Source organism: Crinia signifera, chromosome 19, assembly GCF_055691185.1.
Source record: "Crinia signifera chromosome 19, ASM5569118v1, whole genome shotgun sequence".
Taxonomy (NCBI): Eukaryota; Metazoa; Chordata; class Amphibia; order Anura; family Myobatrachidae; genus Crinia; species Crinia signifera.
In genome coordinates this window covers 115,833,133-115,849,804 of record NC_139226.1, presented here as the reverse complement: position 1 = coordinate 115,849,804, position 16,672 = coordinate 115,833,133, and the positions used below count along the sequence as shown (strand labels likewise).

Here is a 16,672-nt window from a genome sequence, read left to right as displayed (position 1 = left end):
GCCTGCTCCCCATATGCTTGCCCCTCCAGCCTGCACCCCATATTCTTTCCCCTGCAGCCAGCGCCCCATATGGTCCCCCCTGTGCAGCCTGCTCCCCATATGCCCCCCCCCCCAGCCTGATACCCATATGCTTGCCCCTCCAGCCTGCGCCCCATATGGTCCCCCTTGTGCAGCCTGCTCCCCATATGCTACCCCCTGTGCAGCCTGCTCCCCATAAGCGCCCCATATGCTTGCCCCTCCAGCCAGCGCCCCATATGCTCCCCCCTGTGCAGCCTGCTCCCCATATGTTCCCCCCCTGTGAAGCCTGCTCCCCACTGTGCTGCCTGCTCCCCATTTGCCCCCCGCTGCAGCCTGCTCCCCATATGCTTGCCCCTCCAGCCTGCGCCCCATATGGTCCCTTTTGTGCAGCCTGCTCCCCATATTCTTGCCCCTCCAGCCTGCGCCCCATATGGCCCCCCTTGTGCAGCCTGTTCACCATATGCTTACCCCTGCAGCCAGCGCCCCATATGCTCCCCCCTGTGCAGCATACTCCCCATATGTTCCCCCCCTGTGAAGCCTGCTCCCCATATGCTCCCCCCTGTGCTGCCTGCTCCCCATTTGCCCCCCGCTGCAGCCTGCTCCCCATATTCTTTCCCCTGCAGCCAGCGCCCCATATGCTCCCCCCTCCAGCCTGCTCCCCATATGCTCCCCCCTGTGCAGCCTGCTCCCCATATGCCCCCCCCAGCCTGCTCCCCCTTGTGCAGCCTGTTCCCCATATGCTCCCCCCTGTGCAGCCTGATCCCCATATGCTCCCCCCTGTGCAGCCTGCTCCCCATATGCCCCCCCCCCCATTGCAGCCTGCTCCCCATATGCCCCCCCATTGCAGCCTGCTCCCCATATGCTCCCCCCTGTGCAGCCTGCTCCCCATATGCCCCCCCCAGCCTACTCCCCCTTGTGCAGCCTGTTCCCCATATGCCCCCCCCCCAGCCTGCACCCCATATGGCCCCCCAGCCTGCACCCCATATGCTCCCCCCTGTGCAGCCTGCTTCCCATATGGTCCCCCTTGTGCAGCCTACTCCCCATATGCTCCCCCTTGTGCAGCCTACTCCCCATATGCTTGCCCCTCCAGCCTGCCCTGCGCCCCATATACTCCCCCTTGTGCAGTCTGCGCCCCATATGCTCCCCGCTGCAGTGTCCTCCACATGTCCCCACTTTGCAGCCTGGTCCCAGGTTTATTACCTTAGTGTCGCTGGCACGGGAAGTCAGTGGCAGAATGGCAGAGCATGTAGCAGCATTCGGCGACGGGTAGAGAGTGAGTGGCTGGCGGGTGACAAGCTTAAGTATATAGTGGTCGGTCACTTGCTGGTGACATGGTGTGGAGGGTCAGCGGGCATCAGACTGACTGGCGCCTGAAAATCCCGCGCAGTCGGGCAGCATTGGGTCAGCTAGTGTCCGGCACACAGGTCAGCTAGCGGGCATCAGACTGACTGGCGCCTGCAAAGCCCGCGGCGCGCAGTATCGCGCTGTGTATGGTGTAGCATGGGCAGACTGAACGGCGTCGGCGTCTGAATTGAAAATCCCGCTGCTGCAGTATAGTGATCACATGGGGTGATCACGTGATGGTCACGTGGGATGTGACGTAATGTTGGTACGCCTGGAGAGAAGGAACTAGACACTAGCTAGCTCTCTGAGCTCCTCGGCTGTCAGGAAGCTCCTCTCCGAGTCTCTATGCCTCCAGGACATGGGGCTGCGCTGCCTGAAAGACGGAGCTATGAAGGGAAGGGGTGACATGCTGTGTCTACAGGTTTGTGTCCCTTTTTGTGGGTGCCAGCTGCAGGAGTATGGGCAGGGGGAGAAAAGTGTAGGCACCATTAATGTATGCTGGCCCAGTGAGCACTATGTCTTGGTAGCTGCAGTGGGAAGGGGGAGGGCTGGGTATATGGAAACTGGTTGCCCTCCATTGCTTGTGGGGGTTATTTGCTTTAGTATTGGTGTTTGTAAGTATGCTGTATGTGTGTAAATGTATGTATACTTTGTGTGTATGCTGTGTGTGTGTGTGTGTGTATGTCCTTTGTGTATGCTATGTGTGTCTATAGCTTGTGTATGTTTATAAATATGATGTATGTGTGCATGTTGTATGGTATCTGTGGTTGTATGACATGTGTGTGTGTGTGTGCATGTATGTCCTTTGTGTCTAAGGTATGTGTGCGTGTATGTTCTGTGTGTGTATGGTATGTGCGCGTGTATGTCCTGTGTGTCTGTATGGCATATCCTGTGTGTATGTATGGCATGTGTGTGATTACTGTATGTGTGCATGTATGTCCTGTTTGTATATATGTATGGTATTTGCGTGTATGTGATGTGTGTCTGTATGGTATATGTGCGTGTATGTGATTTGTGTCTGTATATATGGTATGTGTGCATGTATGTCATCTGTGTCTGGTATCTATTAGAAACATTTCTGAGTAACGCAGGACCTCTCGACAATAAAATGTGTATATGTTATACACACTTAAGTACGCCGGGCCCTCCAGGGCCTTAATCCAGTTCTGAAGGGGGGTATCTTCTTTGTGGATTGGCACTCACCCTAAAAGTCTGTACATGCTGGGCATTTTTGCCCAGAGTGTATGGGTAACAATGATGGGGAAAATTGCAGGGCAAAGAAATGCTCAATGCATACACACTGAGCGTTTTTTGCCTGTTTTGGCATTTTTCCCCAGGGGTGGATGACTTTCATAGCGGGACGCTATGGAAAGCCGTCCACACCACCGCTTATCTGCTGGTAATACCAGCAGATGATCGCCTGGGCCAGTGATGATGCGGGAGCGCATCACCGCTCATTGCTGCCTTGTACACACTGGGCCGCTTCCGAGCTGCTAGCAGCTCAGACGAGTAAACTGAGCGGCAATCAGCTCAAAGTCGCCCAGTGTGTATGGGCCTTTACACTCCGTGCTGGCTCTGGTACCCTCCACTAATATATATATATATATATATATATATATATATATATATATAATTAGTTTGTCACTGTGTGCCCCTGGTCCCTGGATGCCTGCGTTCAGTATAGCGACGCTAGCATCCCTAATGACTTTAGAAGACCGGCGGCTGGACTTCAAATGAGTCAGGATGCCAACGCCGTAATACTGACAGCTAGAACCCCGATCGGTGAGTATGAAGGAAAGAGCGGAGTGAGACAGAGAAACGCTGTGGAGAGAGAGAATTAGAGATCGTGACGGAAAGAAAAAGAAAGTGTCAGAGAGAGAGTGAGTGTCAGAACGAGGGAGAGGGGTTGAGGGAAAAAGACAATGGGGGAGGGGGGCCCTTTATATACTTTGCAATGGGACCCACAAGGTTCTAGTTACGCTCCTGCGCCCCAATTGTTTGCCCGGAGATGCTGGCAGCAGCACCAGAGCACACTGACCTATGATCATCCTTTCTCATCTCCCACAGCAGCAGCGTGTCTCCAGGGCAGCAGAACTTGCTGCTGCAGTGCAGACTCCACCCTTCCTGTCCTAGAGACCAACCAAGCTATCACACGTGCAGAGCCCAGGAGGAGCGGCCATCACAGAGCACCCGACATGACCTTCAAGATAACGGTTGTGACCCCCTGCTGTCCCCACGCTTCAGTGTCCTCTCCTGGCTAAAGTTCTAGCATCTGGTAAGATGTGTTTTGCTTGGTTTCGGGTCAGGAGATGGGGTAACTGGCGCTTATTTAGGGCACCCTCATATGTTTGTGTGCCAGGATGGTGCTCCCTTCCCAGAGGCTGCCCCGGTTCCTGCTGCTGGCCGTGCATGGGGTATAGAAGTGGTGTCAATGGTGCCTGCAGCAACACTGGAAATAACTTTCAATATGCCAACTTAAAGTGCAAAATGTATGTACACTTCTAAACCTAATAGCTGCTATGCCCCTTCCATAGCCTCTGCACTGCCTGCCCCTATCCTCCTCCTTGCCCCTGCTCCAGCTGCTATTTAACCATACCCCTCCCTACCCCCAGTACTGCCTATCCCTAATACACCTTGGCCTCTCCCTAACCTAAATTGTTGGCTGTTGACGTTCCGGTGTTGGCAACCCGATGTGTTTCAGTGTTCTAATGGCAGTTGGGATGCCAGTGTCGATATACTGAACACCAGCAACCTGATTGCCTGGAAGCTGACCTCATTCAATATATATCGGGTTTCACCGTGTGTGCATAATGTGTAATGGACATTACGGTGTTTGGTATATTCTGTAATGGACATTACGGTGTGTGACATAATGTGTAATTGACTTTAAGGTGTGTGGTATAATGTGCAATGGGCATAATGTGTTATGGACATTACAATATGTGGCATAATGTGTAATGGGCTTTATGGTAAGGAGAATAATGTGTAAGGGTCATTATGTTGTGTGGTATAATATGTAATAGACATTACAATGTGTGGCATATTGTCTAATAAGCATTGCCACACACCCTTTTTGGAATGCTATAGGTTCCAAAAAATTGGAGGGGGGGGGGGGGGGGGGGGCGCCAGATTTTTTTTGGCTGGGGGGGGGGGGGGGGCGCCAGATTTTTTTTGGCTGGGGGGAGCAAAATTTCTAGTTACGCCCCTGTAGAGGTATGTTATGTGTGTGTATCTGTGCAATGTTTAAGTGTGTGTTCTGTGTATTGTACTGTTTTTGGGTGTGTGTTGTAGTGAATGTTGTACTGTGAGTTGTGTGTTATGTGTGTGTGTGTTGTGTTGTGTGTATATCTGGCGAATGTGTAAGTTTGTGAGGTGCGCTACGTATATATGTGTGTGTGTAGTGTGCTGTGCATATCCTGGCAATGTTTAAGTGTGTGTGTTCTCAGTGGCGTAGCTTGGTTTGGGGCGCCCCCCCCCGCCGTTAATGGGGGGGCGCCTCCCCCCCTCCCCGCTGGCCTCCCCATCCCCGCCGTTAATGGGGGGCGCCTCCCCCCCTCCCCCACCCCGGCCGCCGGTGCCACCCCCCCCCCCCCATCGCCGCAGGCTTACCTGTCTGCGCATCCCGGCTCCCCTCCTGGCTTCAATTAATAATTCTATGCAGATGGACCACGATAAAATGGCCACCCCCATACCGCAAACAGTTTCAGAGAACTGTCTGCTTCATGGGGCGGCCATTTTATCGTGGTCCGTCTCCATTGAATTGATTGAAGCCAGGAGTTGTGTGTTTGTTGTACTGTTTTTGGGTGTGTGTTGTAGTGTGTATGGATTTGTATTGTACTGCATGCGGTGTGTTTCCAGCGATTTCAGCCCCTATCTCCCCCGTGTGTACACAGCTTAAGTGTGTGAGGTGCTCTACGTATAAATGTGTGTGTTGTGTGCTATGTGTGCGTATGTGGTGTACTGTGTGTGTGTGTGTGTGCGCGTGTACAATGTGTACGCGTGTGTGTGTTATGTGTGGTCTATGTATATCCTCAATTATTTCCTAATTGTTTAAAGCCTTCACCATAATGTTAGAATGTGTCTGTCATACTCAATGACAGCAATGAAATCAGGGCCCTTATTCTGGTTGGTGCGGATATTCCCGCATTCTTACGGTGCGGTCCGCACGCCACGGTGTTTTGCCGCGTGCGGCCATCGTCCGTAGAAACGCCCACGTGTCCTCCGCATTCGGACGGACTCACTCTTTAAGAACAGGGCGTGTTTACGGACGACATACAAACCATGCGTGTGCAGGAGAAACACTCCGATTCTGCACGGTATTACAGAGTATTACAGAGTATGCTCGGAAATACCGCATCCGAACGGGAGCCAAGCGGTGCTACCGCCCGTAAGCGGAGTATTTACGCCAAACAACCCACTATTATGTCAATTCTGCAATACATCACATGACCCACTTATTCAATTACCTATCCTCATAAAAAAATGCTTCTTTGGAATTGGAATCAATTAGATGCCAATATATCCTTACAAGCATGCCTAACACATGCATTGCACACATTAACCCTTACAGCAAATCAAGTGCAATGGTTTCAATTAAAGCACTGACAAGCGTCCTATTAGTGAGTAATGAGTAAAGGAGTAGATTCTATTGGGTTCAGGTGTTAATGCTTGTAGTCATTAGGCGTACGTTCGCCTACCGCATGAACGAGTGGTGTCCGCAAAGCAATAGTACACTTGTGGACACCGCACATTTCTGCCCTTTTTGATCGCGTGCATTCGGAGTGGTTTCCGAATGTACGCCCCCCAACATAAGTGTACTCCCCCGTGTCCGCCCATGTTTCCGCCCCGTTTTGCCCACTTTGAAACTACGCCCATGTGTCATTCCGCATGACGCCCATAATACGCCCCTATTTCCCGACTGATAGCGGTGAACAGTTTTGGACGGGATTTGCCCGAACTGGTACCGAGTCAAGGCGTGGCACATGCGCGTAGCGTTCTCCACGCATGCGCAGACGCCGTAAAGACGCGATCCGTAAGTACGCGGTAAAGTCCGCGTCAATCAGAATAAGGGCCCAGGTGTGGAGTTGTTCCTTCGTCCACGGTTTCCCAGATCGTCGATCTTTTCCCCAGATCATCAATGAAGGAAAATTAAAACTTGGGTGTTTTTTAAAATTCTAAGTGAAATTTCCCAAAAACGGCTTCGAGGTGCACACCACCGGGTCCAAAGGTATCTTGTTGCCAAATTTGGTGTCTCTGAGTGCCACGGTGTGTCCGCAATGCGACGGACACGCACACACGCACACAGACTCTTCAACTTATTATATAGATGTAATTTATTCACTGCTCTCTTAGCCCCGGGGGATCGAATCGCATCGCACCTCCCGCATGCGATTTTATAGGGTGTACAATGCCATTACATTAAATATACAATTATATCATTGTATGACATACAATGAGGTTTTAGGCACCCCCCTACTATCCATGCCACCCTGAAGCATGGCGAGCGCAGCGAGTCCCGCCAGGGGTGGCGGAACTCGTCCTCCGACCTTTTCATACTCCTACTATCCACGTCGGCATGGAGGCTCGTTGCGCTCGCCACACTTCGGGCTCGGTGGCTTGCTGCGCTCACAACACTATATAAAATCAACTCCACGCCGACGTGGATAGTGGGGTAATGAAATGGTCGGAGGACGCGTTCCGCCGGCCCTCGCCACGCTTCGGGGTGGCGTGGATAGTGGGGGGGGGGGGAGGTGTGGTGTGATGCAGGAGGTGAGGTGTGATGCGATGCGATCCCCCTGGGGCTAAGAGAGCAGTGTATAAATTACATAGGAAAATCGGATTGCATCGCATCGCACGGCCCTTAAAATGGCCCATGCGATGCAATGCGATTTTCCTACGCAGAATAGCCCACTAAGCAAATAGCCTAGTGGGCGCCGTGATAATACACAAGTACCATCTTAAGTATATACAAAAAAGGGGTTTTTTTGATAGGGCGCTCCCACTTGGGATATGGATCTTTTCAATATCTGTCGGTCCTGTCGGAATGCGGTACCTCAAAAAGAGAAGAACAAACACATCGCCATCTTCATAGTGTAAGTATTAAAAAATAAACATGAATAAAATATCTCAAGTCAAAAAATATTCTCCGTACCGCAAAAGAGCCTTCTCTTAGGCCACAAGATTTTTCGTGTAGTATTGTCTGATACTTTGTTTGGGATAGTATTCCCTTTCCTCCTCTGCTTGTATACCTCGGTTAAAATTAAATGGTGCACATAGTGTAAAAGTATAACAATTTATTCAAAGAAACAATGATTCACATGTAAAATTTGCATAGTACCGTGTCCGGCCTTATCATCAAGGCTCTTGGTATCGCTTAATGGATAGTCAAAGGAAGAGTTCCAGGTAGGATCCCGGGTGTCCACCAAGAAAAAACTTCCTCCCTCAACAGCCTTAGTTGGTATAATGGCAAGTCCAGTCCATCGGCATCTGTGCATACAATGAAATTCCACCAACGCGTTTCTGCTTGATAACAAGCCTTCCTCAGGGTGTATATTCACTAGTGGCATGGTAGGGTTTTTATACCCATCATGCCTCTTAGTTCCTCCCTCTCTCAATGTCACATGGGTGTATGTCCATAATTGTCATTTTTCATAAAACCAGATAACCAAGGTATACACTTCTATTATATATGGGTACTGACAAATCTACATTAATAGAATAAAAAAACGAGCATAGTGTTAATATTTAGATAAACTTGCGCCCCATGTGACCGGAAAAGCATCAGATCTCTAACCCGGAAGTACGGGTACCAATATACAATACTCCGTCCACCAACCATATATAGTCTATGTGGTTCCTACCAGCGCTATGTAAACACATAGCGCATTTTCTAGAGGTTCGTGGATATACTCACTGGGCTGCACGCAGCGCTAGCACTCGTCACCGGAAGTGCGCGTGCGTGTCAGCAGCCATTACTTTATGCGTTCCACGCTACTACACTCCGTTGGTGGACGGAGTATTGTATATTGGTACCCGTACTTCCGGGTTAGAGATCTGATGCTTTTCCGGCCTAGTCTGAAAGCTGAGAGTCCCCTCTTTCCATGGGTATAAGAATTTTAAAAATCGGCCCATGGGAACCGGAGATATCTGACTTCAAAGCAGTGGTCCCCATCCAAGCCTATTAATTGCTCTTCCCAGTCAGATATTTCAGGTTCTGTCTGACTTAGAGGTTTTCTGAGGGTATATTCCAAAAGCTGGGACTCTCCCCCTTTGATGGACACTAGTAGCTTGTCTCTACTGTTCCCAACATCAGAGATATCAGCCTTCCAGCAGCTGGTTACTGCTCCAGCTCCACACACCTGGTATGTAGTTTTATATACTCGTTGGCAGATTGCTCTGCCTCCTGAACTCTCATCCCCTAGTCCCCAATAAAATTTGGTAGGTGGGATTCTCTAGTTTTTAATTCCATTAAAATCGAATAAATATATTTCTGGGAACTGGAGATATCTGCAGTCAAGCAAGCTGTCTTCCCACCAGAAAATTATGAATAATAAGCCCACTCCACTATACACCCCTCCTCTGTTTATTAAACATCCTCTACCACCCTGGAAGTTATGTATCAGGGCCCTTTCATTCAGCCCAATGCCCCCTTCTCCCACCCCATCTCCCATCTGTACAGTAAAGGGGTAATTAGTGGAAATTATTGATCCAGGCCCTACATGCTGAGCAGTTGATATAATACCCCCTACCACCCAGGGCAAAGCTTCCCCCACCCCTACCGCTGGAGGATCGGTAAGTGCCCCAATACATTGCTATGCCCAGGGGTCTACACTGCTGTTGATGCCCCTGTATGTATATATATATATATATATATATATTTTTTTTTTAATTATTATTATTTATATACATTTGGTCTATCTATAATACTTTAACTGACCCGACATATACTGGGTCACCTAAGTGTCCATCTCAGTGCTTTGCTCCGCCCCTCTGGAAACCCCCTTCTGAAAATCCTGCGTTTGCCACTGCATCCCAGGGACAAAGCTGTCATCGCTGGTGGGAAAGCCGCTCAGTGCATACACACTGAGAGGCTTTCCCCTGCCCGGTGCAGTCAGCGGGGGAAGGACGGCTTTGCATAGCGCAACGCTATGCAAAGCCGTCCACAAAGCCGTTCATCTGCTGGTAATACCAGCAGATGAGCAGCTTTCCCAGCGATAGAAACATAGAATTTGACTTTTGACGGCAGATAAGAACCACTTCACCCATCCAGTCTGCCCCTTTTTTAAGCAGCGCTCACCACTCGTCGCCGGGCCATACACACTGGGTGGCTTTGAGCTGAAAATCGCTCAAACTTTTTTGAGCGGCTTTCAGCTCAAAGTCGGCCAGTTTGTATGGGCCTTTAGGGTTCCATGTCTGTGTATCTAAAAGTGGCAAAGTTGCACTGTGGAGAAGTTTAGGTTTACTAAGAATCTGCATCTATAGCCATGCTCATTGCGGAATCATCGTGGCCACTGGTGCCTGTTTGGTGCGCCAATATCTGTGAGCAGAGCTGAGCCAGGCAGCTGTCTAATGCTTTCCTAATGGGCCATGGGTGTGACTAAGATACATGCGCATTCGGGTGTGGCTTGGACGGGCATGTGAACAGACGGAGGGTGAGGGTGCTCCGTACAACCCCTGCTAATATCCTGCTTAAAAGATCCTAGGTGACCCCCTCACCCACTCTCCACAGCTCCCCGGCCTGGCATCCTCTTCTTGAGAATCCTGTGCGGGCGCCATCTTGGGTGTCTCTGTCTGAGACGCTCCTTGCGGCTGGAGGTCCCGCGGCGGCTGTTACCTGACGGTGTCTGGACTCAGGCTGAGCGGACCTGGACGCTGGACCTTATCCCCTGCTGAGGAGACTGCATCTATACACATTGAGTGACCCGGGGGGGGCGCAGTGCAGAGCCTAGAGGATGGGGCTGTCGCGTGGCCGCCATTAAAGGGGGGCTGCTGTGTGATGCACGCAGCTTTAGTGGGCTCGCCAGGGGCATCTTCCTTGCAACTACTGATCGGACCTGTGAGGCCTGCTGGGTGGTCAGCTATTAATTTAACTTCAACTTCCATCAGAGGCATCCTCCTGCTACAGAGTACTTACGGCCTGATTGCTCCCTCCTATGGTTTTGGTGGTGTGCTAGCCGCTGCCATTTTTGTTGTTGGTTGCCTTTGCATCGGTCGGGTGCCATGCTTCTACTGGGCTGTGTTCAGTGGTCCTGCAGTGCCTTGCATAATGGATAAGTCTCTCTGGTAAATCCTTCAGGCTCTGCATACCGCAACTCAGAGACTCCTTCATAAATTTGATGATCTGCACCTGGATTCCCTTCCCTACTCTCCTGCTGTGCCTTGTGTTGCAGGCGGCATGACTGCTCTGCATACCTGTTATAAACCTCTACCTCCTTTTACTTCTGCTGCTGTGCGATTAAATTCCACCTCATCTACCCCTGAGGAAAATGATTTAGGTGCCAGCGAGATTGTGGATGCCGATCTCCTCTAACCCTACTATATCTGCAATTCCTGAAGTTCCCAAGACGGATGTCTATATGGACATATATTCAACTGCAGTTGTGTTTGCACCTGGGGCCCGTATTACTTCTTTGCCTGGCTACCTCGGTGACAATGCTTGTTATCCTTCTACTTCTAATGTGCCCTGCATATGTGACTTACTCCTACTGCTATAGTGGATTGCATACCCTAGACGCTATCCTGGCCAGTGCCAGATTAAGCCTTCGGTGGGTTCAGGGCACTTTAGACACTTTAGACAGGGGGGCCCCCTTGCACTTGTCATTACTGGCCGCAAACTGTACGGGAGAATATTACACTGTCAAAACACAGAGTGTAAACTTGGTCAATGGGTAACTGCAGGGGATATATAGATATAGATAGATAGATAGATAGATAGATAGATAGATAGATAGATAGATGTGTGGAAAGTCGCACTCCTTTGGACTTCACAAAAATGACTACGCAGACGCAATCAGCTCCCACATTTCGGATTTTACTCTGTTTTCAAGGATAGAACCATTTATTTGAGTGCAGTTGTCATGTGTATCTTGGAGTGCCAGTAACCACTTACTTATCTATCTATCTATCTATCTATCTATCTATCTATCTATCTATACACACACATACAAATACATACATACATACATACATACCACATGAAAAGCCTGTGTTTGTCCTTGTGCACCTTACTCTGTAGGAGACCTCACAGTCCCAGTGCTGCCTCTGATTAAAAACCCTCCCATGACTAGGCTGCTGCTGCTGCTGTTCTCCATGGGCCTGAGAAGCATGTAATGAGCTCCACCAATCAGAGCTCAGCACAAACATTTCAGCCTCTGCCCTCTGGTGCAAAGTGTCATTGGACTTAGTCAACTCCCAGTAATGCACTGCACACTTGTGCAGTCAGTGTGCTTTGGCTCCCGATGCTCAGCACCATTAATCATTGTCACATTGGCAGATATGTGAAGCTGCAGCACTACCCCACTCCCATGCACAAAACCTTTAGCTAAAATTTTTTTATTTTTTAAATACATGCCAACCACAGGGGGCCCCTAGCTAGAGGGGGCCCAGGGGTACTGACCCCTTGTGCGCCCATTATAATCCGGCCCTGATCCTGGCTATCTCCGTACGATGCGGGATGTGACTGCCAACACCTGGGTGGTACTCCTGAACTTTGAGACATGGCCGGACTGATGATCCAAGATTTAAATTCTATTGCTGTTTGATATGTCACCGCGGATTTGTTTTTTTTTTATATATTGTGTTTTCCATTTTATTTTGATATCCTGCCTATATTATTTGAGTTTTTATACCATTACATTCTATGCAAATATGGTTATATTGGGTTAAGGTGGTCTGGGCGGGAGTCTTTGGGCTTCGTGTCCAATCAGTTACGACTTAATTGTGTATGCAGGGTACCCATTATCCTAACATGATGGCTCTACATACTTGCTTGATGTGGGGGAGTTGGGGTCCACCCAGCTCAGGCCATTAGTAATTTGCCTCCTTTTATCCTGTGTACGCGAATGAAAGGTTGCGTCATCTGTCTGGATTAATATACTGTGTTATCTTTTTAAAACAAAGGACCTGCCTTTCATACGCCTATGTATCTGCAGTCTGATTTTGTTTTCACCTTTTTTTTTTTTTTTCTCCTTTCTATTTATATTATTTGCTGCCATTCCCTTTCACTAATGTATGTATTACATCCTGTTTCTAGGGAAAAAAATATGTTTTATCTCATTTCTGCTACTTCATGCTGTCAAATATATCCTGTTCTTTTTATGCCCAGGGTAGTTCTCCTTTTAACATCCTTTATTTTTGTGGGATAGTTGGTAGGAGGGGGGGGGGGGGGGGGGGGGGGTTAGGGTGAGAGGGGTGAGTTAGGTTTTCTTTTTGGGTAGAGTAGCTGCTTTCCTCAGCTAAAGGCAACTAACATTTTCCCCTCTGTGGTTATTGTTAGTGTAGGATTAGTGGGGGTATGGTTACAGGGAATAAAGTACACCTAAGTTGGGGGTGGGTAGTGCAGAGTGGGGGGTTTTCTGGGTGGGTTGATTTGGGTTTTTGGGGAGGTTTTTTTATATTTTTTATCTCTCTGATTGATCAGACACTTGAATTTCTTTGACTAGTTTGACGATTCACTTTTATTGGGTATCACAGTGATAGTCTGTATTCCTATACAGGTTGAGTATCCCGTATCCAAAATGCTCGGGACCAGGAGAATTTTGGATAGCGGATTATTCCGTATTTCGGAATATTTTAATATTTAAATGATGTATTTTGAAGTATCTTGCATTTATGCTGTATAAACACATAAAATACACACATATATATTTTATTACCACATGAAATGCACACAAATATATTTTATTTGTTCAAAAAACAAGGTTTCAAAACATGAAACAAAATTTGTGTACTATCTCAGATATTGAATTTGAAGGCCAAACAATCATTTTCTTGTACATATATAGTGCCAGTTACATATCATGTCCTCAGTAGTGCTGTTACAAATGTCCCCAGTGAGTTTTTAGCAAAAAAACATATTTTTTTTCACTTTCTGGAATGTATGGTTTTCGGAATAATTCGGATAACGGATATTCGGATACGGGATACTCAACCTGTAAATTATATTATTGTTCTCCTATTTTTGGTGGTGGATGCTCGGTCCCGGATGGGGCTTTCGGGTACCTGCTCCGTGGTCAATTGATGATACAGATTTGACACTCTTAATACTATGTATGTGTATCCTGTAAACCCAGCCTTAATATCTTTGTAACTGTCAAATGTGTCTGCCATATCCCCTGTTTTCAGTGGGTATTTGTTGTTATTACAATCTAAAACATAAAAAAAAAAAACAGAATAAAAAAAAAGATACAAGCGCATTCTGGCGTGCACACGCATCGCGCCATACATGTCCACCCTTGGCGCAAAATTGTTAACAGTCTTCTCTTCTCTGATAAAGCCTTTTAGCCAAACACTCCCAAAATGGCGGCCTCAGACTACTAATTCTTCAACGGTATTTACATGCCACAAGACTGAGCCAAATGGCATTTCTCAAGCAATACTAAACGTTGGGTAGATCTGGAAGGTGACCTAGTTGGCGTAAGCCTAGTTTCACAACTACCCTGGATTTCTTGTAAACCCTACCCCAATTTTCCCACCCATCGCCCACTATTAACCTAACTCTTTGAATTTGGGAAACTCTTAACAGAAAACTCAGATTATCTACACATCCATCCCCACTCACTCCTTTATTGAACAACCCAGCATTCGCACCAGGCCTTTCCCTCGCGATGGCATCCCCTGGGATATCTTTGGGCATCACTAGGCTTCACCATATATCAGGCAGCTATGCTCCAAGGCTCCCACCCCTGATTCACCATTGCTGCTTTATTCTATGAAAGCTCCATACAGCATCAACTTGCCAGTCCCGAACAAATCAAGGGACTTTTTTATACCCTCCCGGATTTTCAACCTCCGAACCATCCTGTCCACAGCCACAAATCCTCCACATACAAGTTTCCAGAGGTAGGCGTTGTCACCAGTGGCGGTTTTTACCTATGGGCTGCAGGGCTGCAGCCCCCTCAGGTAAAATCTGCCACTGTAGTGAAGCCAGATGCAGTCTGTGAGACTGCACTGGCTTCACTGTGACTGGCAGTGACGTCCTATTGGAAGTCTGACCTGCCAGTCACAAAGGCAGTCCCATTGGGAGGTGTTCCCTCCCTCCGGGACGCCTATGTGCGGGCTGTCGTGCAAAAACGGCAGATGCACATGCGCAGTACCTATATATATGTACTGCGCACACGCTGGTCTCGGTGCCTGTAACTTACATTGTACAGGCGCCGGGACCAAGATTGCATCTAGGGGCTGTTTTCCAAGCAGCCCATAGAAGTTGGCTGCATGCGCGGTACACGTGTGTACTGCGCATGCGCAGCCCGGCGCCTGTCAATCATCACAGCACAGGCGCCGGGATGGGAGAGGAGGCAGCAGCGGCGGCGACAGGGGGAGGGGGTGCCTGAATCGCGGCACCCCCCGCTGCGGCCAGAGGCAGCCCCCCTTCCCCAATGAGGTGCGAGCCGCCGCTGGTTGAGACTGTTAAGGAACAGAGAGGGGTGTGCTATCCCCCAGAGGCAAAACCAGGAACAGAGGAACCCGCATTGGACTGTACAGTAAATCCATTGGGCCCAATGAGAATGGACATTTGCATTCAATCGATCTGCAGCTATTGAGTGGAATCAGTGGGTGAATATACCTCAACAAAACGTTATTTATTATTGTATTTTTATTGATTGCACAGTTTTATCCAATTTTATTATGCAATGCTTTACCTACATTAAAATGTATTAACCATTTAATTCCGGTGATCAGCGCTGTTACATTGATCTTTTTCTTGTTTGTATTTGACTTTTGATACAGAGACCTCCATCCCTTGAATCCCATGCACAAGCTTGGGAGCAGGATTTTGTGCAACATTTTGATGACGAGGAATGGGACATACTGTAATTCGATCTACGATTTCAAAATGTTCCTTAAGCGTAGCCATATGAGAAAATTCCTATAAAAATAACGCCAGATGGTAATTGGTCCCAGATCGCCTGCATCGTATGTACCCTAACTTTTCCAACCTATGTTGGTGAAACTGGTCAGCCAGGTACATTTTACCATATCTGGTGGTCTTGCCCAATGCTCTTGCCTCACTGGGACATGGTGTGCTCACTTATATCGCAAGTTATTGTTCTCCCTCAGTCTCCCACACCTACTAACCTCCTCCTATGTCCCCCTCCAAACCATACATCAATGGAAATTAACTCTTCCTCCTTATATCTTGCTCAGCCAAGTACCAAATTGCCTGCACTTGGAAAGTTCCCAATGCTCCAAGTCACCAAGAACATCTTAACAGGGTATGGTTTGTGGCAAAAATGGAATATATTACTAGCCTACAGAACAACACGGTTAAAATATTTAATTGTGTTTGGCTCCTATGGTATTTCCACCATAAAACACTCCTCTTCCTGGCCTTAAGTAACAACTATCCCCAAATAAAACCCAGTATGCTTTCATATGTTCTCTGATCATACCGACTCGCTAAAACTAATCATTAACCATACGTTTCCCCCTTATAGATATTCAGCATAGTATTACTCTCATAAATTACTCATTGAGAGATGTTTTTAATTTTTTTTTATTTTACAGTTACAAATTTAAATGTTGATTTTAATAGTTTTTATTATTTCTGTTGATATTTTATGATAGGAATAAGTAATAATCAGGACAATTTATTTTGCGTAATTCATGACTTTATTCTATTTCCTGTTTGCAATTTATAGAGAATATCTCAATTTGTACATATATGCACTCAATGTATTTGTTGTCGATTTTCAATTATTGTAGTCTCAATAAAAAAAATTGGTACTTCTGTAGTTTCACGGCGCCGGAAGTGCAGAGGATCGCGTGCCGCTCTAGCTATGAAACTTGGCAGCTTGCCAGAGGCTCTGTTTCACTGTGCGCGTGCCGCTCTAGCTCTGTCTGACTGAGCTTGTGCCGCTCTAGCTGTATGTAAACAGCGTCGCGGCCGGCCAGCAGCAGCAGCAGCGCTGCCCAGGCGCTGACAGGTCAATGTCACTGTGGCACTTGTAGTTCCACAGTGAAATAGGCAGCGCCTGGGCACCGCTGACAACGGGGGTATGTTAAAGTGGACATCCCGGCACAGCGATGCCGGGGCTTCTAAACTGTACGCGAGATTCAGACGCAACTGCGTCTGAATCTCGAGTCACATAGA

The 16,672-nt window shown here is 48.1% G+C and overlaps 1 long non-coding RNA gene across 1 annotated transcript; it reads left to right on the top strand.

Annotated features, from left to right (window-relative positions):
* The first annotated feature begins 1,648 nt into the window (after positions 1-1,648).
* On the top strand, positions 1,649-16,080 carry LOC146042923 (uncharacterized). Its single transcript, XR_014464061.1, has 3 exons — positions 1,649-1,783; positions 3,430-3,637; positions 15,310-16,080. It is a non-coding gene; the product is annotated as an uncharacterized LOC146042923 (long non-coding RNA).
* Positions 16,081-16,672: the final 592 nt, after the last annotated feature.